The sequence below is a fragment of the Fukomys damarensis genome, unplaced genomic scaffold (genome assembly GCF_012274545.1).
Source record: "Fukomys damarensis isolate Sample0158 unplaced genomic scaffold, DMR_v1.0_HiC HiC_scaffold_32, whole genome shotgun sequence".
In the NCBI taxonomy this organism is placed as follows: Eukaryota; Metazoa; Chordata; class Mammalia; order Rodentia; family Bathyergidae; genus Fukomys; species Fukomys damarensis.
In genome coordinates, this window is record NW_022900944.1 from 45,493,637 (window position 1) to 45,521,636 (window position 28,000).

General features: G+C 39.6%; 1 protein-coding gene across 2 annotated transcripts in view; it reads left to right on the forward strand.

The window, feature by feature from the left end:
* Nucleotides 1–28,000, forward strand: part of Cdh13 (cadherin 13) — a 962,550-nt gene that overhangs the window by 923,389 nt on the left and 11,161 nt on the right. The gene's annotated exons all lie outside the window — the stretch shown is intronic.

The following is a 28,000-nucleotide window of genomic DNA, read 5'->3' on the forward strand; positions in this document are numbered from 1 at the left end:
ATCAACACTGAATGACAATAAGCTGAGAATGCTTCACATGCTGCATAACTAAGGAGTGTCGATGATAGAGCAGCTCCAGAAATGATTTCAGGTTCTTCTGTACTGCATAAAAGTTCTCACTTATGGAGAAATTTCTCAGCTGAGAATGCCATGCAGGAAGGTTGAGCACAATATAATTGTCCTTGTCTTATGAAATATGTATGAAATTATTAATCAAAGGATCCCAGAAAGTACAGTACACTTTAATTTTTGGCAGAAATTATAGCCTTCTTTCCAGATTTGCAGTGATCAGTTATGTGACTTTTTCTGTGTGTACATCTTGCCCGCAGGTATCATGGAGAACTAATACACAATTTGCAATTTAGGAAACCGACGCACAGTTCAGCTGACTTTCTCAAGTCCTATCATTAGGGTATCATTTTCCAAGACTGGGGTTAGGGCTCAGTGGTAGAGCTTATGATTAACATGCACAAGGACCTGGGTTTGAAAAAAGAAGGAAACAAGGTTCCTCTTAGGACGTCATTTCCTACCTTTGGGATCTTACATCCTTAACATTCTTTAAAATTTCTATCTGGAAGCAGCAAGTAGGTTTAAAGTTCCACATGACAATGGCTAGCTGTCTAATTTGTCTTACAACATAGTCAGGCCCTAAGGACGTATTGAATCACCTGGCATTTCTGCAGAGAGAACGGAGTCTCGGTTCTTCTTGTGTCCGCCACATGAGCTGCCGGGCAGTGAGCCTGTAAAAGCTGCTTATCCACTCAGAGGATCTGTCCCTGCTTCTACAAAGTCAGAGGGCTAATTCCTACTTATCACACTGTTGAGTGAATGAGAAGGTGAAGTGGCCGTGCCCTCCAGGACCCCCACCAAAAGCCATTTTAACAGCTCACAAAATGTTAATCCCACCCCAGTGGGGGTTCTGGAAGGAAAGAGTAAAACTGGCAATAATCTTCCCATGACCCAAGAAAAACTCAGCCTCTCTTAATACCCATATCGGATAAAGAAATTCAAAATCTGGTGTTACAGATATTGCCAGAGGACTAACATGTTCCTAAAAATGTAAGGAGAAAATAGGTTGACATTAATTAATACACAGAGTCATTGTTAGGAATAATAATCTTGAACAAAACCCAAAAGACTTAGTGCAAAAAGACCATAAACTTCAAAGATTGCATAAATCAGAGTAACTTTTGTTGAAAGACTCCTTTTTGTCACTCACTGGAAATTTATCTTTTGCCATTATGTTTAACCAGGAGAAACCAACACTTATCTACTAGATCAGAGTTAATAGTACTAACTGATGCTTCATCTTTATCTAAAATGAGCATTTGTTTTTATTAATTTTAAAGAAATTCAATTTGCTTGATGGAATGGAAGCATAAAGACTTTCATCATTTGGCATAAGGAAAGTTAAATCTCTTGGGCTGATTTTCTCCAAACAAGGAGTCACTCGGGCATTTATGCCAGAGCATGTCATTACGATGGAAGGGTCACAGGAGCTTTGAGGTAGAATACAGTAATTTGACATCCCCACTGCAAAACTGGGAAAATCCAGGTAACTTACAAAAATCAGAAGATACAAAAACAAATATTAATTACTGTAAAGACATCAGAGAACCATAGAAGCAGTGAAGCCTACATTTAGCTTGTTTTAGCTCAATTTTAAGGAGAAGAACCATTCCAAAGAGCACGGCCCATCCAGCCAGTGTTTCCCTTTGGGGCCATTTTCTTGTTCTGGGTGAGAGTTGGGGTTGGCCCAGGTAGAAATCTGAGGAGGGAGGGAAAGAAATCAGAAACATTTGTAGGAGTCAGTGGAGCTAGGGCAACAAACTGGAAATCGAGGGGCTTTAAATACAAGGCTGGTACCCCCATCTGTCACGGACAGATAGTCTTCCAAGGACAAAGGGACATCTCCTGAAGTCTTACAGGAGACAGAACAGATGAACCAACAGCCATTCTCTCATTTAGACACCTGCCAAACTCTGACAGTATGAAGGATAGAGGCTGAAGGTGTGGCAGGGGCAGGGGCAGGACTGCTGCCAGTTCAAGGGCAGAGCTGAGTCTCCTGCAGCCTTTCAGGACTGAGATGCTCAAGGTTCTCAGACTCCAGGAGAGCCATGCCTAGCAACAAGGGTGTGCCTGAAGTTGACCAGGCCTTGTTAAGCATGCAGCCCATTGACCCATCCTAACCTCAGACTAAATTGAGTCCTCATCTATCTGGCTGACACAGAGAAGAGAACACTCATAGCAGAACACATTGCCTGGAACCCCTATTATTCTTTTACACATTACTGCAAATTTGCAATTTAAAAAATCACTACACCTCTAGAAAGACAAGAATGTGCAACTGATGATCAACAGAAAAATCAGACTTAGGAGAGTTCCGATATTTGAGTTAGAACACGAGGACTTTAAAAATAACTATAATTCTCACAAGCGGAAGGTCCCAGTTTGATCCCTGGTACAAAAAAATAATAATAACTATGATTAACATGTTCAGGGAAGTGTAATAAAGGACAGATTAAAGCAAAAGGAACTATACCAGAGATCTGGAATATATAAAAATGAATCAAACGGATATTCCTGAGATGCATTTATCAAATGTTGAGAATTGAATGGGCACATTTAACATTTTAACACATCATTTGTGACCTGAAATAGGAATCTACCAAAGATACCCAAAGTGAGCCTCAGAGAGGAAAATTACACAAGAGGCTCATAGGACATGGGTGAAATTGAAGTCGCAAAGGGATTAAGAGTATGAAAATAATGGAACATAAAAAAATACTTGAAGATATAAATCCAGAAATTTTCTAAAGCCAGGGGAAAGACATCCACCTATTTAAAAAGTTCCACAAACCACAAATGGGATAAACAAAGAAAAACACATTTTAGTACTTTATCACCAAACTGATGAAAACCAAAATCAAAGAGAATAAGAAGCATTTACAAAGAGAATAAAATAGGCATTTACAGCTGGGGCTATAGCTCAGTGGCAGATTGCCTGCTTACTGGATTCTAACCCAGCAACACCGAAAATAAGCAAACAAATAGACCTTTACCTATGAAGAAACAGCATATGACTAATGACTGACTTCTACCTGGAAATACTGGGGTGCGGCAATGGAATTGCGTCCTTCTGAGCACTTTAAAAATATGTGCTGTGTTAGCTTCCCATCACTATAACAAAATTGAGAGAATTAACTTATAAAGAGAAAATGCTCATTTTGGCTCACAGTTTTGGTAGCTCCCATTCATGATCAACTGGCCATGGTTTGGAGCTTGTGGCAAGGAAGGATATCGGGCCTAGGTCACAGGGCCAGGCAAAACCACTCACTTCATGAGCCAGAGAGCAAAGACGGGAAGAGGAAGGGTCAGGCATCTACTGTCCCCTTTGAGGGCACACCCCAATAACCTGAGGTCCTTCCACCAGGCCCCGCCTTCTAAATGTCAAGCCATCTCCCCCATACTTGCCACGCTGGGGACCAAGCCTTTAACAGATAGGCCCTGGAGGACCTTCCAGATCCAAACTATAGCACCTGCCATCCTAGACTCCTATAGGCTTCAAGTTTTTCCTTCAAAATGAAGATGAATTGAAGACTCTTGTGGACAAACAAAAACAAAGGAGGAATTGGGTTGTAAGAGAATATTCCAGGAAAAGGGAAGATGATCCCAGAGAGATGTGGAAATGCAGGAAGCACAAAGAAAAATAGAAAGGTAAGATATGACTGAGCCAGTAATTGTGATGACATAAGGAGTTAAAAATACTTGTATAACTAAAATATATGATAGCAATAATACAAAAGGTGAGGGCTAGTAAGGAAAGTTCTAAAACAAGTTCTGCAGCATTGAAGATGTGGTTAAATTAATACCTGGTATTAGACTATAATAAATCAGGTATGTATATTGTAGCCCTAGAGTAATCACAAAAATAAAGTTTCCAAAACTAATAAATTAATGAAATTAAAGGTGATTAATCAAGATAGGACAAAGTATATTTTAATGAGCACATAGCAGTACAATAAATATAAACCTAATTATACCATAACTAAATGTAAATGGATTAAATACTCCAAGTAAGATTACCAGACTGCTTTTTAAAATCAACAAACTACCTACTTACAATAGACATATTTTAAGTAAAAGAACAACGAAAGAATTAAAGTAGAAAAAGAAAAATATACTTTGATAATACTACATAACTGACAAAATAGCATGAAAATGTATTTTAACACAAGAACGATAGGGATAAAGAGACTGTTTGACAAAGGGAGCTATATAAGGGGAGATATCATAATCCACAATCCTAAATCTGTGTGCACCAAACAACACAGGTTCAAAATATATAAAACAGAAAAAGCAAAAAGAGAAGTAGACAAACCTGCAACAAGAAGTAAAGATTCAAATAGCATGATGAAAAAACTCAATCAACTAATATATATAGAACTCTGAATTCAACAACTAAATTCATTCTTTTCAACTTCACAAGAAACAAATTCACCAAAGTTGTTCCCATGTAGATATAAAGAAAATTCCAATACCTATTTTTAAAAACTGTCATCATTTAGAGTATGTCTTCCCATCACAATGGAATTAAAGTAGAAATTAATATTAAAATATAACTAGAAACATCTCAACAGCCTGAAAATACATTAATGCTCTTCTAATAATTCCTAGTCAAAACGAATGTTAAATAGAAAATACTATGGAAAGAATGATGAAAATGTGAAATATCTAAGCTTTTATGTTACACCACACTCGTAGTGCTCAGCTAGAAATTTGAGAAAAACAGGTAACAGTTGGGCATGTCAGTGCATTCTTGTAATCCCAGCACTCTGGAAACCTGAGGCAGGAAGATCTTAGGTTTGGGCCCACCCCGGACAACTCAGTGATTTATTGATAACCTGTCTCAAAAAAATTTTAAAGGTAGGGATATAACTCAGCATGAAGGCCTTGGGTTCAGTCTTCAGAACTAGAAAAACATGTAGTAGAATTGATAAATTCATAAAGACAAAAATGAAAAAAATATTAGCAACAGCAGAAATTAAAAAGTGGAAATGACTATAGATGCTAAAAGGTAAGCATATTATGAACAATTTTGTGGTATAAATTTGACAGTTCAGATATAATGAGCAAGTTTCTCAAAATTTAAAATATATCAAAAATGACTTAAAAGGAAACAGCATAATCGTAAATTTCCTGATATTTATGAAAAACAAAATCTCTAGTTTTTCACAAAGAAAACTAAAGGCCTAGATGGCTTCACTACATTTCCATATTTAAAAAGGAAAAGCACTAAACTTGTACAAACTCTTCCAGAAATAAAATAGAAGAAACACTTAGCAACTCTTTTTATGAGAGCAGATTTTGTCCAAAACCTACAAAATCTTATAAGAAGACTCATGAGGATAAATTTATAAATCCTTTACAAGATATAAATGAACCCAACAAAATAACATGATCACTTAATAGTTGCATTTGAAAAAATTGTAACTTGATTCATGATTTAAACAAACAAACAAAAAAACTTTTAGCAAACTAGGAAGCTTCATTAATATTGTAAGACTTTAGAGAAGGAGCTGCTGCTTCAGCACTCATCTTGCTTGATGGTGAAATATTAAAAAGTTTTCCCTGAGATCAGGCCTCACAAGAGCAGGAAGGAAAGAAAAATGAGGCCTTGGAATTGAAAGAAGTAAAGCTCTTTTATTTACATATGATACTCCTGTGTACCTAAAATAATACAAAAGTTTTCAGAGAAATACGGTATATTTAGTAAAAGTTATCAGATACAAGATTAGTGTGCAAAATTAATAGTGTTCTATATCCCAGCAACAAACATTTGGAAAATGACATTTTAAAAACATACCATTTACAAGGTATGAAAACCCTCAAAGAGCAAGGCACAAATTTAAAGAAAATAGTCCAAGTTCTCTACCTGGAAAACTACAAATGACTACTTAAGAGTCATTTTTTTGTTGGTAAAGCCTTGATGCTATTATTAGAGAGCTATACCATGTTCATGGATTGGAAGACGCAAAGCTGATGAAGTGTCAGTTCTTTGCAAATTGGCCTAAGGCAGTGATGGCAAAGCTTTTAGAGAATGACTTCCCAAACTTCAACCCCAAACTCACTTATTTATCTCATAGTTCCAACACTGCAATTAAATCTGAATACTGAGGTTTTAGTTTAGAAAAAATAATTCATACACTTAGCACACATGCTGACATAGAGGGTTCTGCATGCCTGCTGCAGCACACATGCCAGAGGTTCATCCCCACTGGCCTGAGGGATACAGTACAACACCAACCAGAATCCTAGAATATTTTAGGAGGTGGGAGAGAACATTGATATACTGACCATAGAACTTATGCAGAAATACAAAGGGCTAAAGAACCTTTTTAAATTTTTATTACACAGTATTTTTATTAGTACATGTTCATAGTGCATAATGATCACATTCTTCATGGGGAGCTGGTTCACATATGTAACACCTCTTAATTCTTTTTTATCCCTTTACCCTTCCTTCCCTTCCCCTTCCTCCATCTCTTGGTCCCCTTCCCCTTTGCAAAAGATCTATCTACCTATTACCTACTATCTGTCTTCAGTTTTGCCCTTTATTTATGTTTTGGCTTTCTTGCATAATAGAAATCATGTGACATTTAAGCTTATGCGTCTGATTTATTTCACAACATTATCATCTTGCGGTGAATCCATTTCCTACAAACAACTTGTTTATCTTTCTTTGTGACAAAGTAATACTCCATTGTATATAAATATATTTTCTTTATCCACTCATCTGTTGATGGATGTATAGACTGCTTCCAAGATTTAACTCTTGTGAATTCTGCTGCTATAAACATAGGCATGCATGCATCACTGTAATATGATGTCTTTAACTCTTTCAGGAAGGTACCTAGAAGGGGAATAGCTAGGTCAAATGGAATTTGTAGTTTTAATTTTTTGAGGAATCTCCATACCGATTTCCATAGTGGTTGTACTAGTTTATATTCCCACCAACAACATAGAAGAATTCCATTTTCCTGCAGCCTTGCCAGCATCTGTTATTTGATTTCTTGATAGTAACTGTTCTTTCTGGAGTAAGATGGAATCTGTGTTGTTTTAATTTTCAATTCTCCAATGGCCATTGATGTTGAGCTTTTTTGTGTGCATTATTGGCAATTTCTATTTCTTCTTCTGAAAAGTGTCTTTTCATTTTATTGACCCATTTGTTATTGGGTCTTTAATTTGGGTAGTCTAGGTTATTTCTACTTATTTATATATTCTAGGTATTAGTCCTTTCTCCAAAGAAGAGCTGGGAAACACTTTTTTCCCATTCTGTAGGGTGTCTCTTCACCCTGTGAGTTATTTCCTTTGCTAAGCAGATTTTTTAATTGGATACAATCCCATTTGTTGATTCTTGGTATTTTTTCATATACAGTTATGGTCCTGTTCAGAAAGTTCTTGCCTGTGACTATGTCTTCAAGAGTTTACCTTCACTACTACAAACCAAACCCAACAAACAAAAACAAAAATTACCTCCACAGCTGCCTTTTTTATGGCTGTCTTTGGAAGTACTTCTAAGTCTTGAAAGCAAAAGAACCTGCTGAGGTGAAGAACGTGATGCTCCCCCTCCTTTCCTACTAGACATGATGTATGAAAACCAATCTAAGAGTATGACTAGGAAAAGAAAGTAGCAAAGGCCAAGCAGCAGTCTACCCTCAAGAGAAACAGAAATTAAAGTAGGAAAGCTGTTACTCCACCGGCCCCTCTTCTACATTATCTCCCGATTAACACAGTGTCAGGCCAAAATTTCCAAATCTGAAAAGGCAGCTGGAGAAGTGAATGAATGGTAACACAGTACAGCAGTAGTTCTAGCTGTCGATGGATTTCTTTGCTCTGGTATTGGAATGTCACTACAGTCTTTGTTTCTGTGCCTGTTGTTTTGTTTGTTGGTTGGTTGATTTTTTTGGTTTTTTTGAGACAGGGTCTCACTATGTAGTTGAGACTGACCTGGAACTCACTATGTAGCCATGGCTGGTCTCAAACTCACTGCGATCCTCCTGCCTCAGCCTCCCAAGTGCTGGGATTATAGGTGTGCACCACCAAGCCCAGTGTGTGTGTGTGCCTCCCTATTGTTTTGGAGGAATAATTTCATTAGTTTTTGTTTAATAAACTGAATAAAGAAGAATTCCATAAATCAAGAAAAAAAGAATTTTATCTATCTTCCAACAGATTAAGTGCTTCTATGTTAATATTTAGATCTCTCTTCCATTTTGTTTTAGTTTATGGTGAAAGATATGTCTGGATTCAATCTTCTGCATGTGGATAGCCAATTTTCCCAGGACCATTTGTTAAAGAAGAGGCTATCCTTCCTTCAGCATAAGTTTTTGGCCCTTTTGTCAAAGATGAGGTAGCTGAATGTACCTAGAGTTGTTTCTGTGTCATCTATTATGTTCCACTGATACATGTATCTGGTTTGTTTATTTCTTTGTTTGTTTTCTAAAACAAACATGCTGTTTTATCTCCATATCTTTGTAGTATGATTAGAGTCCAGGGTTGTGATGCCTCGTGCTTTGCACTTACTGCCAAGAATTGCTTTTGCTACTCTAGGACTCTACTGGCTCCATATGAATTTTAGCATTATTTGCTTTACTTGTCCTATGAGGAATGCTATGGATATTTTGATTAGGATTGCATTAAACCTTTATATGAGTTTTTGAAGTATAGCATTGGTTCTGCCTATCCAGGAACAGGGGACATATTTCCATTTTCTGATGTCTTCTTTAATCTCCTTCTCAAGAGTACTGTAGTTTTCATTGTAGAGTTTTTTTCACTTCCTTTGTTAGGTTAATTCATAAGTGTTTAATTTCTCTTGATGCCATTGTGAATGGTATTGTTTCTCTAATTTCTTTTTGAATGAGTTTATTACTGGTGTAAATGAATGCTATTGATTTCAATGTGTTGACTTTGTATCCTGCTACACTACTGAGTCTGGTATTAATTCTTGGTGTCTTTAGCGGAATTTTTTGGAGTCTTGTATATAGAGAATCATGTCATCTGAAAATATGATAGTTTGACTTCTTCCTTTCCTATACATATCCTTTTTATTTCTTTCTCTTCCCTGATTATTCTGGATAATGTTTCAATGGGTATGATAGCAGATATCATTGTCTTATTCCTGATTTTAGAGGGAAAACTTTCAGTTTTTCCCAGGGTTCTGTCATAAATGGATCTTGGATTTCATCAGAGGCTTTTTCTGCAGCAATTGGGGCTATCATGCGATGTCTGTGCTTGCTCCTGTTTATGTGATATATTATGTTTATCAATTTGTATGTGATGAACCATCTCTGCATCCCTGAGATGAGTCATTTCTTGGACATGACATATGATCTTTTAGATGATTTCTTGCACTATGTTTGCCATTATCTTACTGAGGATTATTGAATCTATGTTCATTTTGGGTTGGGTTGGGTTCTTTTCTGGTTTGGAAATCAGGGTACTGCTCACTTCCAGCAGTGCTGCTTCCCCTCTGATTTCATTAAAGAGTTTCAGAGTCTTGGCATTAGATCTTCCCAAATGCATTGACAAATTTGGAATGAATCTATCAGGATGTGGGTTTTTTCCTAGAAGAGACTTTAATACTTCTTCAATTTCGTTGCCTAATATTGGATTGTTCAGGGATTTTGTGTCTTTTTGTTCTGCTTTGACATTTATATGTATCTAGGCATTTATCAATTTCTTCTAAATTCTCCATTTTATTAGAGTACAGGTTCCCAAAGTAGTTACTAATAATCTTCTCTATTTCAGCCGTGTCTACTTTGATTTCACCTTTTTCATTTCTCATTGCATTAATTTAGATCTTTTTTCTCTTTTTTCTGTAAGATTGACTAGGTGTTTGTCTATTTGATTTATTATTTAAAAGAACCAGCTCTTCGATTCATATATATACGTGTGTGTGTGTGTGTGTGTGTGTGTGGCTCAATTTCATTAATTTCTGCTCTGATTTTTAGAATTTCCTTTCTTGTACTGTCTTTGAATTTGGATTGCTCTTGCTTTTCTAGAACCTTGAGGTGCATCATTGGGTTATTTACTTGGACTTCTTCTCTTTTGATGATGGGCATTCACAGCTACAAACTTCCCTTTTAGGACTGCTTTCATTGTCCATTGGTCCTGCATGGTATATTGGCATTATTGCTAATTCTAGGAACTGTCTAATTTCTTCCTGATTCCTTCTGTGACACCCCCGCTTAGTTACTGTAGAAGGTATTGTTTAATCTTCATGTGTTTGCCTAGCTGCTGTGGTTTCTTTTGCCATTGATTTTCAGTTGGCACTATGATTTGATAATATGCATGGGATAATTTGGCTCCTCTTGCAATGACATAAGCATGTTTTCCATAATATGGTTTATTTTGGAGAAAGTACCTGTGTGCTGCTAAAAAGAATGCATATCCTAGCTGGGCATGGTGGCACACACCTGTAATCCCAGCACTTTGGAGGCTGAGGCAGGAGTATCGCTGTGAGTTTGAGACCAGCCTGGGCTAAATAGTGAGTTCCAGGTCAGTCTCAACTACATAGTGAGACCCTGTCTCAAAAAAACAACAAAAAAATGCATATCCTGTTGCTGGGGTAGAGCACTTTGTAACAGTTTGGTTAAACTCAGATATTTCTTCATTGATTTCTCTTCTAGTTGATCTATCTATTTGTGACAGTGGGGTATTATGGTCCCCATTATAATTATGTTTATCTGGTATTTTGTCCAGTAGTATTTGTTTTAGGAAGTTGAGTGTGCCAGTGTTTGGTGCATATATGTTTATAATTATCACTTCCTTGACCAATACATTAATGTGTCTTTGCCTCTTCTAACCAGTTTGGATTGAAGTCCACTTTGACTGAAATTAGGGTAGCTATTCCTGCTTTTTCTTTTCTAGTTCCTTTTGCATAGAATTCTGTTTTCTCTCCCTTGATTTTAATCAGCAAATTTATTTTTGAATCAAATTGTTTCTTGTATACAGCATATCACTGTGTTTTCTTTCTTGATCCATTCTGCCAATCTGTGTCTTTTGAATGGGAAATTGAGACCATTCACACTGAGTTGTCACTGAAAGACCTTGACTTATTCCTGCCATTGCATTATTTTCCCTTTTCCCCCTTCTGCTTCACTGCTCATTTTGCCTGGTGTATTCATTCTATTTGAATTTTTGGCATATTTGGCTGTCCTTAATAATTATTTTTGGAGTGCTGGTTTGTTGATCATGAATTTCTTTAGGTGTTCTTATTTCTTATTTCTCCATCGCTTTTAAGAAGTAGTTTTTCAAGATATATATGTGTGGGTTAAAAGTTGTTTCTGTTTTTGAAAGTTGTTTTCTTTTATGGCTCGAAACACTTCACTCTCCTGCCCTTTAAAGTTTGTTTGTTGAGGTGTCTGCTATAAGTCTAATGGGTTTCCCTTATAAATGTTTTTTTTTTTTTTTTGTACTGGGGATCAAACTTGGGACCTTGCACTTGCAAGGCAGGTGGCAGAATCACTGAGCTAAATCCTGGGCCCCTAGAGGTTATTTTTTTATCATGGCTATTTGAGGTTCTATAAGCCTCACTTGTCTGTATATTTAATTCTTTTCCTGTATTTGGAAAGTTGTCTGCTATTATTTCTGTAAACAGCTTGTTTATGCCATTTGTACTGTCTTCTGATTTTTTATTTATTCCAATTGATCTTAGATTGGTCTTTCCATCATCTAGCAACTGTTGGATCCATTTTTCATATTCTTTTGTTCGTTTTTAAGGTATCTCTGAATAATTGGGTGCTGGGCAGCCCTGTCTTTTAGTACTGACACTCTGTCCTAACACTTGGTAAGGTCTACTGTTTGTATTTTTAGCATAATTTTTAATCTCCTGGATTTCCATTTGGAATCTTTTCATAGATTCTAATTCTTTACTAAACTGGTCATTCATGTTTTGCATTTCTTTGTTTAGCTCAGCTAGCTTTTTATTAGTGTCTTCTATAAGCTCCCTGATTGTTTTGTTTATTGCATCCATTGTTTGCTATATCTTCTGGGAGCCCACCAAGTAGCTTTTTTATCTGGTTTTTTAATCTATGTTATCCTTTCAAATAATTTGGCTATGTGGCTTTTGTCTCCTTCCCCTCGTTGCCCCATGGATTGGCTTTGGAAGACACTTTGCTGTCTTATCTTCTCGTGTTTCTGTTATTTTGTGTATTTTGTTTCATTTGTGCCTAGGTTTGTAGGCAGTTATAGTGGTAAGACTCTGTTGCTGGTCTGGAGATCTCTAGGCTATACTCCATTTCTTCAATTTCTCTGAAGCTTCTAATTTTCCTATCAGTTCCTTCCCAATTCCTGGAGATCTTTTTTTTTTCTCTTCACCAAATTGTTATTTTCTTGATTTCTGGATTCTGAATTTCAAAGAGGCTGATCATTACTCTACAGTTTTGTATTTTCTCAGCTTGAGAATCTTAAAAAATAAATTGGAGGCTTACATTTAGAACCATTAGGAAACAACAGTAATTAAAGCTGTGTAGTATTTGCATGATGGTAGGAAAATAACTGGCCAATGAAGTAGAGAATTCAGAAAGAAATTCACACATACATAAGTCCCTGATTATGAGAGAGACAACACAACACAGCAGTGCAAACAAGAAAGCATAAGATTTTTAATAAATACTGCTGTGTTAACTGGATAAATACACAGAAAAAAATGCATCCTGAACCCCTCTTAGTAATCAACTCAAATTTATTATAGATCAAAACACTGAAGGTGAAATAATACAATTTTTAGAGAAAACATGAGAATATACATGTTCTTGGTATAAGTGGAGGTTTTAAAAAAAAAATAAAAGGCACAGATTACCAAAAAAAGAATATATGTCTCTTAATTTCATCACATGAAACTGATAAGAATTTTTTTTCTAGTATCAGGGATCAATCTCAGGACCTTGCACTTGCCAGGCAGGCACAGTGCCTCTGAGCCACATCCCCAGCCCATAAACTATTAAGAAAAGATAACCCACAAAGTCAAGTCATTTATAACACAAAGAATTCCTACAATCTATAAAGCAAGAGACACAACTCAAATAGTAGGGGGCTTGCACAGATGCTTCCACAACAGTGGATATACAAATGTCAGTGAGGCAGGCAGTGCAACCACTGAGCGAAATCCCCGGCCCCTACAAATGTCAGTGAAAACATGAAAGGATGATCTGTTTAATTAATCAAGGGTATATAAATTAAATTACACAAATTCAACTTAAATATAAATTAATCAAGGAAATATAATAAAACGCAGTATAGTAGTGCTTCTACAAAATGGCGGAAAGGAAAAGATGGAAAATACCATGTGTTGGCCAGGATGTAAAACAGTCAGCACTCTCATAACACAGCTAGGAAAAGTGTGAATCGGGACAACCATTTTAGAAACAGTATTGCCTAATGTGGAGTAGACATATACCACCCTACCATTTGGGAATTGCACACTTAAGTATTACATGGCCAGCAATAAATGTGTTCTCCAAAACACAATGCCAGAATGTTATTAGCAGCACTATCCTTAAGAGCCCCAAGATGGACATTATTCAAATGCTCAGCAAAAGTAGAACAATAAATTGTGGTACAGTCATGCAGTGTAGAAAAAGAATGATCTACAGCTATTCACAGAGACACAGATAAATCTCACGAACATAATGTTGAGCAAAACAGTGTAGAAACAAAAGACCACTGATAAATCTGTCTATGTCAAGATCAAACTAGGGTTGAAATGAACCATAGCTATGAGATTACTTTTGAATGAGTTTCTTGATCTATTAGTGCTGGATTGCACGGGTGTGTTCAGACTGTGGAAATTCTTCAGCCTATATATTCATGATACATGAGCGTTTCTGTGTTTGAATAAGAACCTAGAAATGCACGGCCACAGAGAGAGCATGTGCCTAGTCAGCTCGAGCACTATAACCATTCTCTAAGTGCCTGCTTACCCCACAGACAGACTCTTGACGTCTTGTTATCCCAAAAAAGGGCAGTCGTCAACTGCTGATGGAACCAATTCTGCTGGAAAGGAGAGTGATAGAATTTCTGCAGATAAAACCAAGCAAAGCATGCCCCCTGCAGTCCCCACTTGGAAAAGGCAGGCGTGACACCATCATAGCTTGCCACACACTGCTTGCTCCTCTTACTCAGCTCAAAACAAACATAAAATAGAACCAAATGAGTATTTTCTTGTGGGAACCTCTTCGAGGCTGAAACTGTGCAGTTAGAATGGACTCATGTAAAAAAGACACAGTAGGACTGGAAATCTGAGGTTGATAGAAATAGAATCCTTCAGACCCATTTCCTTGGGGCCACAAAACTTTATTAACTAATAAAGCCTAGAATCATGCTTCACAGTAATACTGCTAATGACCATTCTGTAGATGATATGCAAAGAAAAAGATGCTTTGTTAACTGACAGAATATTCAGGTACTTTTCTTAAACTGTTATAAATTTTAATGGGCTACAAATTACCTAAGAATGTAACTTCAGTATAACTAAAATGCTTTTGTTTTGTTAAATCAGAGCTGGCAACAGTTAAATGATTCGGCATGTAAAGCCTTTAATCCTATAGATTAATAAGATATGACCTTTAATGCTGGCAAGCATTTTATCTTTAGAGACGAATATCATCATTTGCCTTGTATGGTCCAGATTTTCTGAAAAGGTTAAGATAGTGCCTTCAGAGCACAGAAACTCTTATTAAAGACTTCAGTGAACACAGAATTGCTGTCCAGTCTTAAGGAAGAAAAAATTATAACTGTTAATGAAAATACCAACCTGGAAGGAGAACATTCAGGAAAGCAATAAAATGCAATCTTTTGGGCAATGATCTGATCATAGGACAAAGTAGTAGCAATTAGCACCAGCCATGTGATGACAGCTCCTGCTCAGGCGATCGCCAAGAAGGTCAAATGTTAGTCTCTCTGTCTTATGTGTCATGAGTGTCACGAGTGATTTCTTGTACAAGTTCTGGAGCCCCACTGGGATGCTCATGGGAAGGAAAGACACGGCTGTCTGCTGTTTCCGGTGTACCACTTCCTGCTCCAGGCTCCACCCAGCTGGTCCTCCTGCCTCCTTCTCACCTGTAACACCATCTTTCATTCCCTCTTATGTCCAAAAGCTGCATAGAATTCAGCCTTCCCTGACAGTGACTGACTGAAGCTGGTATGTCTCCAAGGACCATCTAAGTGGAGACTCCAAACAACAGATTAATATCTTCCTCCAGTGCACCCAAGTGTCCAGCACACATGCTAAACAGAGCACGTTAAAAGAAGTTGAATCCCTATCGGGTCTTCCTAAGGCTCCGTGCATATGAACTAGGAAGTCCATAGCATCTCTCGGGTCAGTCTGAAGTCTTTCTATGATTACCAAAAGTGTTGCATTCTCATCTATTTCCATCTGAAAGAGGAGGAGAGTCAGAGCAAAAAAAACAAGGCAAACTACCGCTAAATTCAGCAGCCTGTTTTCATGACTTAGCAACTTGTATAAAGTATGTTTGAGTCTCTTCATGAAAAATGTGTCTACCAAGAAGGCGCACAGATATGGAAGCAAGTATAACAGCTATAAAATTAGAGTGGAATTGACTAAGATTATAATTTTTCATAGGCTAAGATATATCATGTTTCAATCTGTCTTTCTCCTTAACTCCCTATATGATAGATGCTCTGAAAATGCCACTGATTCAACAGTGAAATATTGTTCAGAGTACATTTAGATTGATTAGAGGAAGAAAAATGCCACTCAGTCCCATAGTGAAAAGACTACTAAACCACTGAATAATAACACGGCCCTAAACCAGGGACGAGAGAGGATTTGTACTTCAAAAGAGACCCAGTCTGTGCTTTTTCTTTCCATAGATCAACCAAGCTCCAGACTACACGGGGACTGAGGAAAATTATTTAGATTGATTCTACTTAAAAGATGCTAGTGTGGATAAAATCAAGCCATTAGTTATGATGGCAACCCAATTAAGCCAGTTTAACACCCCTTATCTCAGCTGTTATATTAATTGTAGAAGAAAAATAAAATGAAGACCCAGCCATCATTCCTTGTTATTTCAAGTACAGTAAAATATCAATCAAGTTGAAAATATCAGCTATGGTTTTGTCCCTGAGAAAAATGGCACAATAAAATAATTCTTGGGGTCTTGAGACAATGTAGTCAGAGCTATCAGAATGAGCCTGGTTCCCCATCTCAGCAGGGCAACTACGGGCATGAGTCTTATGCTCTCTGGGCCTGTTTCCCTGCCTGCAGAAGGAGGCTGCCTGCCAGGCTTTTATGAGGACTAGAAATCATGCATGCGAAATTCCTGCAACCTATTAAGCGCCTCAGAAACGTTTAAGTGAACTGAACTTGAACTGGGTCACATGCCGACGTGATCTGTGTCCACCCTGCTGGTGGGATGAGCCTTTTTCTGGGGAGCGACAGGCCACAGAAGCCTCTGCCCAGAGTAGGGCACTGCACCAGAAAAGTAACCCAAAATGCCTACTGCATGTGGGCATCGATGCAGAGAGCCCCTATTGAGGGAGGTAGAAGCTAACATCCATCTACCTGAAGACGGGACATTTCCAAATGAACCATCTTAAACATAAGATTTGCACTCATTCTTACGGGAAAGAATTTGCCTGGGGCATTAAAATATTGCCAGTCGCACCCATATAGAGCAGCTCAGCTCATCCTGCTGTTAGCTGGTCCTGCTCTGTGTCACCTAGTGCCCAGCTTGGTGACGGCTTCAGCCCCAGCTGAGTCCCCAGGCTAGAACCCATCCTCTGCAAGGCTCCTATCCCAGCCCTCGGCCCGGTCGTCAGTGTCTGATCAGCCTCCTGGAGCCACCTCTGCCTTCTTCCACCCTTGTGGTCATCCCCGCTGTCCTGGTCTCCTCCGGTCCTCCTGTACTTGCTCCCCTCACTCAGGGGATCACTCCGATCCACCCCTTCCTGGGCCTCCAGCACCCTCTGCCTCTTATCAGAGCCATCCTGCTAAAGTCCTTGACCTCACAAAATAGCCACCCCACTTCCTGCTAGAGCCCCCACATCCTCTCCTCAGTGCGTCCTGGCCCCTACACTGTTGGTCTTGTGCTTGACCAGCCAGGCAGAGAGCAGGATCCCCACAAATAATTACTGTATTGACTGAAAGAATAAAATGAAAGTGTCAGGTTTAATCATGGCCTCCGTGTCAATTCCTGCCCTGTTTTTTCATTTTCTCTAAAGTTAGCAAAATAAACACCAAAAAGAGCCAAAAAGTTGTATTTTAAAATAAACAATTTAGCTTCAGATTGTCTTTTCTTAAATAATTTAAAAATCCAAATTATATGGCTAATTTCTTTAGTTCTACATTAAGTACTACACATGGAAAACTAGCATTATATTTTGCAAAATTATTTTCTGCCAAGGATTTTTTGGTGGTGTACTACTAAATCTTTTCAGTATAATATGCTTTGCAAAATGAAGTTATCAAGATGTCTATTAACAAAGCAATAAAAAAATGCTTACGATGTAAGAGACAGTGAAGTTCTCAGCGTAAGGGGCACATGCTTAAATGGTACGTAAAATACAGATGCTGAAAAGCCACACTAAGTAGGACACAGAGATAAACAAAATAACACAAAGGACAACCCTACAGAGAAACCGACTTCCTCTCAGCTTTAAAGCAGGGGTCAAGCCTAGTCCTAGGCAGTGAAGGCTGTGACATTTGTTTGCTCATGGCTGCTGACTGAAGGTTCAGCAGACACACATAAGGAACTTGGGGACAGTAGATGGCCTCACCTGTGCATTGCACCCCTACACACAGCCTGCCATGCTCAGCACCTCTCTGACTTTCACTCCTCTCCCACTGGTTGGACCTTCCATTTGTCCTCCCAGGATCAGGGCCTCACGCTTCCGTGAGACCCTAACCGAGGTCTCACTCACGGTCCCTGCTCTGAGTCCATCCCCACAGACCTGCTTCGCTCTGGGGCTCCTCCTTCCCCAGGGGAGATAAGTGAGGCTTTGAATTCATTTATCCACCAGGACCGAGCAGAATCCCGGAGCTCAGATGCTGTGCGACTCGAGAGAACCACTTTCTGTTTTCCTCTTTCCCCCTCTCCCTGTGCTTCATTCTTCACAGGTGCATTCTCACTTTGCACACATTGGTACTCAAGATTCTTGGTGTGTGTGCTGCTGTAGGTGATTCTAGGAAACTAGGAGCCGAGTTCTTGCTGGGACCCTAACATTCGGTACATGTGAAATCAGCCCAGTCAGCTCTGGGGGTGCCAGGGACCCTGCCATCTAAGGGAACCCACTTGGGAAGTGCATTTGGAGTCTTAGCTTACTGTTCTAGAAATGTCATATCTGGTCCTTTGTATGCAGATGTGGAGAGCAGCGTGATTCGTAACGGACAAAAAGGAGAAGTAACCTCATGTCCATCGTCTAGCAAATGGATAAACAAAATACGGTCCATCCATACGGTGGTTGGCTGTGTGGCCATAAAAAGGGACAAAGTGCTAATTTAAAACATGCCACAACATGAATGAGCCTTAAAAACATGCTATGTGAAAAGATCCAGATTCCAAAAGATTACATATTTTATGACTCCGTTTACATGACACATCCAGGGTAGGCAAATCTAGAGCGATAGGAGATAGATCAGTAATTACCAGGGCTTGGGAAAGGATGTGGAGTTAATACAGATGGTTTCTTTTGCGGGGTGATGAAAATGTCCTAAAAGTAGGTAGTGGTGATAGGTACATAACTCCATAAATTTACTAAAAATCAATTTGTTGTAGAAAATAAAGAGTAAAAGAAAAGAAAGTAAACAGTTGGAAAAATATCTTAATCCCTATATAACTTTTGAGTTTAGCATTTTCTTTCTGATTATTATAGTAATCACAGGTACTGTAAAGAAAATTAAAAACAGAGAAAAGTATTATTTTAATGCTAATTACCTGGGGAGATAATCGCCACTTCGATTTTAATATATTCCTTTCTAATCTTTTTCCAATCATACATCCATTTTTTAATTAGGACCATACTGTTTTTAGTTGTGTCTATTAGCCACAAAATATAAAGCTTACTCATATGGTTTCTGAGTAACGGAGACCTGCCAGAAAAAGCTCAGTGTTGTTTTTTGTTTGTTTGTTTATTATTGTTTTTGTTTGGTTTTGGTTTTGGCTAAGTAGAAATCCTCTTTGGTGACAATTCTGAGTAAAATAACATTCCTGAGATGAAAAAAATGTGAAAGAAAGGCTGGCCCTGTTTATCAGTAGCATACACAATCAACATCACTCGGAGGCCAGGACAGCCCTGCGTAATTTGGCTTCTCTGACTTAATCTGAGTCCCCAATTTCTCTTCTGCAAAGAGGAAGTAGGACCTCAAATGCCCAAACCAGCAACCCACCTGGCTTTCATGGCCTTTTCCTGATCTACCTAACAGTGGCCTGCCCTTTCTCTACCCTGTAGGTCCAGGGTCTTGCTTCTTTTAGAAAATGCAGCCCTGCCCTCCAAACCAACAGCCCACAAACTGGAGGGGAGAATTGTGAGCCAAGCAGACAAAGGCTGGGCCAGGCCAGTCCAGTGTGGAGAAGACGGGGCTTGAGCATGGCCAAAGCAGCCATGTGTGGGCCATTACACTCTCACCATGAAGACGTCAAGTTAAGGGTCTATGCTTGAAACCACATGTGGGTGCCTTTTAGTGCTCTCAGAAATCATCACATGCTATCAGTGCTGAATGGAGCCACAGAGCCAGAAGCTGGGTGTTAGGGCTTGTGTCTAGATGTCCCTCAAAGCCACACGCAGTCAGAAGTGGAACTTTTTCAGAGGTCACTGGATCTAGAGTGTATGAATCTGGGATTGGTGCATGGTGCAGTGCTAGGCTCAGGGACACTAGAATTAAGGGTGTGAGTGTTATCTGCGTTAAATAGTCTGGATAAGACAAAAGGGACAGAAAGATGCTGTTAAGGTCACTTACTGGTTCCCTTGTTGCTTTGCTACCTTCGGACCACCAAGAGAGAAAAAGTAACTAATACAGAATTTTGCACCAAAGGGGGGGGTCATTGCTAAGCCATTACCTGGCTGTGTGACTCAAGAGCCTTTGGTACTGGCTTGTGGGAAAGGGAAGAGTTAGGAAAGGTTCAGAGATGCCAGCTGAAGATGTATAGCTGGGACAGTTTAGGCTGTACTATATGGGAGATTCTAGTCGGAGCTCAGAAGACTAGAAAGCCAGGAAAGACCAGAATCAGGAGGTTTGTGCTGGGAAGAAGCATTGGCTGATAGACTCCAGACGATGTGTGTTATGCCTTGGCAGAAAGTCTGTCTGCATTTTATTCTTGTCCTGAGACTGCCCGAGACTGAAATTAAGGGTGGTGGACTAATTAATGTGACAGAAGAAATTTCAAGGCAGCCTAATGTTGAGACAGTGGCATGGCTACTGCTGAAAGCTTTTAGCCAGATTTATATTGAGAATCAAGAGCAAAGGACCCAGCAGAATGATTTAAAATGTTTTAAGTTTTGCCAGAAAGGAAGCTCCAGTAAAATTGCAGCCTGCAAAGATACAGCAGAGGAGATCCTGATTGCTGAGAAGGAATAGAAGAAAAAGATGGCCTGAGGGCATCACAAGAAACAGCAGGACTCCACCCTTTGCATCCTCAAAATTGCAAAAGTGAAAGACTGCTCTGAGAAGACAGCCCCAGAGCACCATGTTCCAGAATGGCAGCAGCCTAGGGAAATTGTTTCTTGAGATTTGATTCATAGACTCCTACAACCAAGAGAGAAGGAAGCCTGGCTACGGCTCCAGCTGGCAGCAGACCTTGGCATCATCCACATGGTGCTGGTTTTAGGTACATGCAGAATGCAAGCGTTGTGGGGGTCAGGAGCACTTGAAGACATAGGTGTCGAAAAGGATTTTCTAAACAGAACCTCAACTGCACAAGAAATGACAGCAAGAATTAACAACTGGATTATATCAGAGTAAAAAGCTTCTTTCAGCAAAAGAATCAATCAGTAGAGTGAAGAGACAACCTGTAGAATGGTGGGGGAGGTATTGCCAGCTACTCAAACAGCGGGCTAATATCTAGAATATACAGAAAAAAAATCAAACTACCTAAAATTAAAGATCTAGTCAAGAAACAGGCAGGATACATGAACAGATACTTCACAGAGGAAGAAATACAAATGATCAACAAATATATGAAAAATGCTCAACGTCTCTGGCCATTAAAGAAATGCAAATTAAAACAACAGTAAAATTCCATCTTACTCCAGAAAGAATGGCAATCATTAAAAAAATCAGTCGCTAACAAATGCTGAAGAGACTATGGTGAAAAAGGAACCCTCCTGCATTGTTGGTGGGAACGTAAACTGGTACAACCATTATGGGCATCAGTATGGAGATTTCTCAAAGAACTGAAATGAGAAATTCCATATAACCCAGAAATCTCCCTGCTAGGTATCTTCCCCAAAGAATGTAAGAAATCGTACTACAACAATACATGTGTACCAATGCTTATAGCAGCACAACTTGTAATAGCTAAATCCTGGAAACAGCTTGTATACCCATCAACAGATGATAAGATAAAGAAAATGTGGTATCTGTATATAATGGAATACTCAGAATATATAACAGAATATATAATGGAATATAAAGAATGACAGATTTGAGACATTTGTAGAAAAATGGCTGCACCTGAAAAGCATATTTTTGAGTAAAATAAGACACACGAGATTAAATACCATATGGTATCTCTCATTTGAGGCAAAGTACAAACAGAGATAATAAAGGATGGATAGAAGAGGACTAGGAGATGGATCTCTTGTAATAGGGAAGTGGTCCAAGGGAAAATGTGCAAGGGGTTAGGAGGAGGGGACAGGGAGATAAGTAGAAGAAATACATGCCATGCACAGGCACCTAATATCCTCAATCAATGTAAACATTATATGTCATAACATGAGCTAAGATGAATAATATCAAAGAGTGAAAAATGGGAGGAGAGAGGGAGGGGTGGGAAGAGGAGGCAAAATTTTTTTAAAAAGCTGTTGTATGTACATGTAACCACAGCCTAAGATGATTGTAAACTACAGGAAATGCAAATGTGTACTAATAAATAAAAATACCCCCAAAAAATCTCTGTTTTAGGTACACTCTCATTGCTGAGACACAATACTGGACACCCACAACTCAGAGGAAAGAGCTCAGTTTGTAGAGATTTCAGTCCATAGTTTGGTGGCTCCAAGGAGAGCTGCTCAAAGTGAGGTGGACAGGAAACAGAGGGAGCATAAGGAGGAGCAGGGGAGGGAGACACTGGATAACCTTCCAGGCCACACCCCTGATGCCCCACCTCTTCCCACCAGACCCCACCTCCTAACAGCAAGTCAGCTTGCTTGCCCCCGTAGTCCACCCATCTTCCAAAAGTCCCACCAATGAGCACGTAAGGCTTTGGGGGACATTTTAGATCCAAGCATCCGAAGTCTCTTTACGACCCAGTCACACAGTTGTATGACAATTGCCAACCCCGTACAAGAGGCCCAAGCAGCTGAAGTGTGCTACCAGGTGCTCCTCCATGACATCCCCCGTCATTATGCCCACCTCCCTGTCTCAGTGAAGACCCATGACTGCAATGGTTCCTTTCTCAGGAATCCTTCCAACCCCTCCCACTGTAAGGACAGAAGCCAGACTCCCTCCGCATGTTCCCAGCTTGGGCTTCCTCTGATCTTTATCTGGCTGCATAGCCCAAGGGAGGAAGCACGTCTCTCCCATATGTTGCATCCCTGGCTTTTGTTCAGATCGAGGCTCTTTCCCCACTGAGAACTGGTTATGGAATCATCCCACAGACTAGGGGCTAGTGATGGAAAGGGGAATAGAAGGGGTAACAAATTTTTGCTAAATACCTTGAAAATGCATAAAATCCCCAACATTCCTGTGCTCCAGAAACTCTTGGAGCCAAATGTCCTTGTGAAGAGAGATTACATTCTGCAAGTGAATTTTGCATACGACTTTTCTCCATCTTTTCCATGGAAAAGCTCTCACCAGAGGATTTTGAATCCAGTCTTTCTCTACCTCATCACCCAGAAAAACAAGCTCATTCTTCTGACTTCGGAAAAAGACATCACCAGCTGGCCCGGGAATAACACATGGGAAATTGAAGACAGAGATATAATTAAGTTCATGAAAGGCCGACTCTTCTGGCCATATTTCAAATGATTGTAATGCCTTCTCATCCATTCTACTAAATGACTTTACTTCATAATATATTCAGAGTGAAAAAATATAATGGATTCTTCTGAGATATTCAATTAGCTCAATAAAAAAGGAAAAATAATTTTTCAATAAAGAAATTTAGCCAAGTGACTAACACTGACAGGAAAAAGCCAACTTCAAAGTAATTACGCATTTCTTTGGAGTTCTTGCACTCACAAAAGTTGATGATATGCCGCTATTAGAAATAGCCACCCTCTGATGATTAATTACATTTGTGTTCCTATTTGAGCAGATGTTTGTTTGAATGTTTACTCTAAATCCATCTTTGAGTGTTGAAACATTTACACTTCCAGAGCCTCCATAAAGAGCGTCTGTTATCCCTGCTTAGCTTCCTTCAAGCTGGTTTCTTCCCCATTAATAGAAACTTCTTCAAAAGGTACCAGGAGCAGTGTCTTTGCACAATCCCCTTGCTTCTTCTGCTCCTCTTCCTAGGGGGTTCATACGTACTTAACCATTAATCCTTTTCCCCTCTTGCAATTGATGCCCTTTTGTCTCCTGCCAAACCATCATTTTTCCTTTAAACTGTGGGGTTTCTGAGGGCTCCACCTCTCATCCAGCGCTTTCATGGTGGAGAACCTAATTTTCCAGAAGGGTTTCAAAAGCCTCTGTCCAATGATGGCTCCCCAGCCTAACTCGGTTCCAGCATTTCTCCTAAGCTGCGCACTCCTACGTGGTACCATTAGCTGACCTTGTGGCCCTTCCACCGCCCCCTGCTTTTCCTCTGGCAGCCCCATCTGAGCACCTAATCACCTAGGCCGGGCGTTTCCCTCCTGCTCAAGCTTCCTACCCCCTGACCCACTTAATCCATCGCAGGCCTCCCTGCCGACAACATCAACATTTTCTATCAGCGCAGTTGTGTGCTTTCCAGAAATGAGTCAGATCAGATTGTCACACACACCTTCCTGAGAGCCCTCTGGTGGCTTTGCGAAACCCACAGAGCCAGCGTGGCTCCTTATTGTGACAACCAAGGGCCGCAGACCCCACCAGACCTTCCAGCCTCACCCCCTTGCCATCCTCCAACGTGCCCTGCTGTGAAGGAGCAGCCAGGCATCCGATGGCACCTGGTGGCTTTGCACTGAGTGCCACGTGGTGGGGGCTTGGCAGGACACCATGCAATCTTCTCTGCTTCTTGTCATCTTCAGGGTTCTGTGAGCTCTGGGGCTTCCTGCCCAGCCCCTCAGGTCACAGCTATAGGTTATAAAATTGCCCAGAAGCAGCGTGAAGTTAGCTCCTTGGCCACATGACTTCATTCACGCTGCAGCTGTGTGGCTCCTGTTGGCGTCATCTGCCCAAAGGCCACAAGGTGCACCCTGTTCTATCCCTGTAAGTAGGAAAAGGTCTGAATCTAAAAAAGCCTGGTGGCTGCCTACTCACCCTTGCCTTGCCCTCAACACCTACGCTCACCCTTCAACCCAATACCCGCTGCTGTTCTAACCCTGTGTTATTCGACAGCTGAAAATTCGCTGTGCATCTCAGAAATTAAGTATGAAATAGGAGAGAGGAGGGAGGTAAGGGAGAGAGGGGTGAAGGAATCCAAAATGGTCAGGGCAAGGGCTGGGGATTTAGCTCAGTGGTGCCACCACTGGCCTCGCAAGTGCAAGGTCCTGAGTTTGATTCCCCCGAACCAAAACAAACAAACAAACAAAGGAAAAGATGCCCAACACAATGGTCAGGTTATGTTACATTCATGCACCAATTCCCAAAGGAACTTCCACATGCCATACTGCAAACAAACACTAATAAAAGAAAAAGGAAACAATCCTATATCTCCTTAACAAACTGTTAGAGGATTGTTGTGGAAAATAATAGTAATAACAACAACAATAATAATAATAAAAACTGTGAGTCTTCATTTCCCCCCACAAGGTGAGGTATTCTAATTAGGAAAACATTATTGTGTTGTTTTAAGTTACGTCTTTAAAAATGAGAATCTGGATATTTCTTATTGACCACTTAAATTCTCGGCCTTCCTTTATCGAATACTTTTTTTTTATAGAAACTCCTCACAAACAAAGTGTGGCAAATATATTTCAGTTTGTATTAGAGTTAATCTCTTCTACGTGTGGGTTTTGTACGGATGAGCTAGTCAACCTTTGCCAATAAATGAGATAAAATAAAATCTGTGTAAGTGCAAATAGGAATAAGACAAGGGGAATGGAGCCACACGTTAGGTTAGCACTGTAATACTACTGTCTAAAATCAACTCATGCTGGGGTTACAACCCAATAAACTCACCAGAAGCTGAAAATATCATAATCCACAACTTCATTTCACAAACCTAACCCAGGATAGCTTAGCCTATCCTACCTTAAATCTGTTAAGAACATTAACATTAACATACAGTTGGATGAAATCCTCTAACACAGAGCCTATTCTGTAATAAAGCTTTGAATATCTCGTGTAATTTAAGTGCTGTGCTGAAAGCAACAAACAGAATGATTTAAGGGACACTTTGGTGCCGTCATACAGCGGGAAGTGCCCTGAGTTGAACCATCATAGGCTGGGGCCATCGCTATAGCATGGTGGCTTCATAGGGGTGCGTCGGATTTTTGGGGGAATAGGGCAAATATACACACTTGCAATATGTGACCTACAAATTTAGCTCTGACTTTTCTAAATTAAAATTGGAAACTGCTCATGAATGGTTCATCCAAGAACAAACCTCTGATGAACAGAGGACAGAAAATTAAGTCACGAAGACTTAAATCAATTTGAGCCTTTTTAACATTAAATGTCCTTTTCCACTGACTTTATTTTTTCTGTGCGGGGAGTTGAACTCAGGGCCTCATCTGTGCTAGGCAGGAGCTCTACCACTGAGCCGTATCCCCAGCCCTGAACACCCTTTCTTTAAGGGAAACACATTATTAGATTGGTGATTGTAGGGGCTTTTAAAAATAATGTTTATAAAAATGGAAAACATCTCAGAAACTGAAATATTAAAGACAAAGGGCTTTGAACATAAAGCCCAAATGGGCCAGGGATGTAGCTTAGTGGCACAGCTCCTGCCTGGCAAGCACAAGATCCTGAGTTCAACCTCCAGTACCAAAAATAAATAAATAGAATAAAGCCCAAAGATTATGCTGTGGTTGCCTCTATTGCCCCAGCAGCCAGCGGGTGACTTTATCTCTCATCACAAATCCACTTTCTGAAGTGTCCCTGTCAGGTGGTCATTCTCCCCTGTGGACCCATCAGCCACCTGACACTGTTCTCCCCCAGGAAGGGAGCCCCCCCACCGGACCTTTCCCTCCTTAGTTAACTCCCTGCTTCGGGCTGAGCTGTTCCAAAGCAACTTCGGTCCCTGCCCTGGTGTCTCTATCCTCCCTGTAGGGCAGATATATGTGAATCCCTGGCTATTTGCATAAAAGTTTTAATTTGATAAGTGAGGAAAAGCTGACCTTGCTATCCTCAGTCTTTGGGTGACTTTCAGTTTCTCTGACTTTGTACCAGAAGCTTAGCCTTCTAAAGGTAAAAGACAGCCTGAGAACTTCAACCAACAATCTCAGATACGATTTTTTTTAAATCTTCATAAACCACTAAACACCATATAAAAACGCAATGTATGATTGCCATTCCTGATCAACTGTTAATAATATTTTTATATTCTTTTTTATTTTATGAAAAACATTGTATTTTTACAACTAGTAAGAGAATGGCACTAATTATTACACCTTGTAATGTTATCTTCCAAGACAGCACAAGACATAAACCGAAAAGTTTCTTACAAAAAACAGTGAACAGTGACACAAATCTACTTTTCAATGAACTAAGATAAACTAGTATAAATGAAACAAATTAACATATATATCAAAATATTCTTAAAACAACAGAATATGTAATTTGGGGAAGTAGTAGAGCCTTTCCCTGCTTCCTTGTATCTTTTTGCTATTTTGCTCTGTATTTGTGTGTGTGTGTACTTACTTATATATGCAAATATGTATATAGTGTTTCTCATGAGAAGCCATGCGATATTTAAGCTTGTGCATCTGACTTACTTCACTTAAAATTATGTTCCCAAGTTGCATCCATTTACCTACAAATGCCTTAAGTTTATTTTTCTTTATGGCAGTTTAGTACTCCATTGTGTACAAATACAGTACACCTCAAGTTATGACTGGCCTGACATACTAACCATTTGGGTTATGACCAGAACTTTAGTTTTAACTTACAACCAAAGTCTTGAGTTATGACCCAAATACCAGTCCAGATGGTCTCGGATACAGATTTAACCCTTCACACGTTCTGGAAGGAACACTGTAACATCTTTTCCTATGTGGGGTTCATTGAGAAATCCTGGGCCAGTGTCTCTGTAAAGATACGGAGATCTGCCTGTGTATACGAGAGAGACTTGGAAGGCTGCGTAGAGGAGCCTGAGCCTTCAGTTGGCCGTTATGAGTCACAACCAGCCCGCAAGAACAAATTGAGTTCATCAGTCAACGGTCCACTGGACATATACTTCGCCAACATTTAGCTCTTAGGAATTGTGCTGCTATAAACATGGTTGTGCGCGGATCACTGTAATATGATGATGTAACTATTTGGGAAGATACTGTACCTAGGTGGGAAGCAGCTGGGCCAAATATAATTTCTACTCTTCATTTTTTGAGGAATGTCCACCCTGACTTCCATCGTGGTTGCACGAGCCCGTATTTGTAAACAGCGTTCCTTTTCCCCCACATCCTCACCAGCATTTGTTCTTTTAAGATTTTCTTTTCTTTTTTTTTTTTTTTTTTTTTT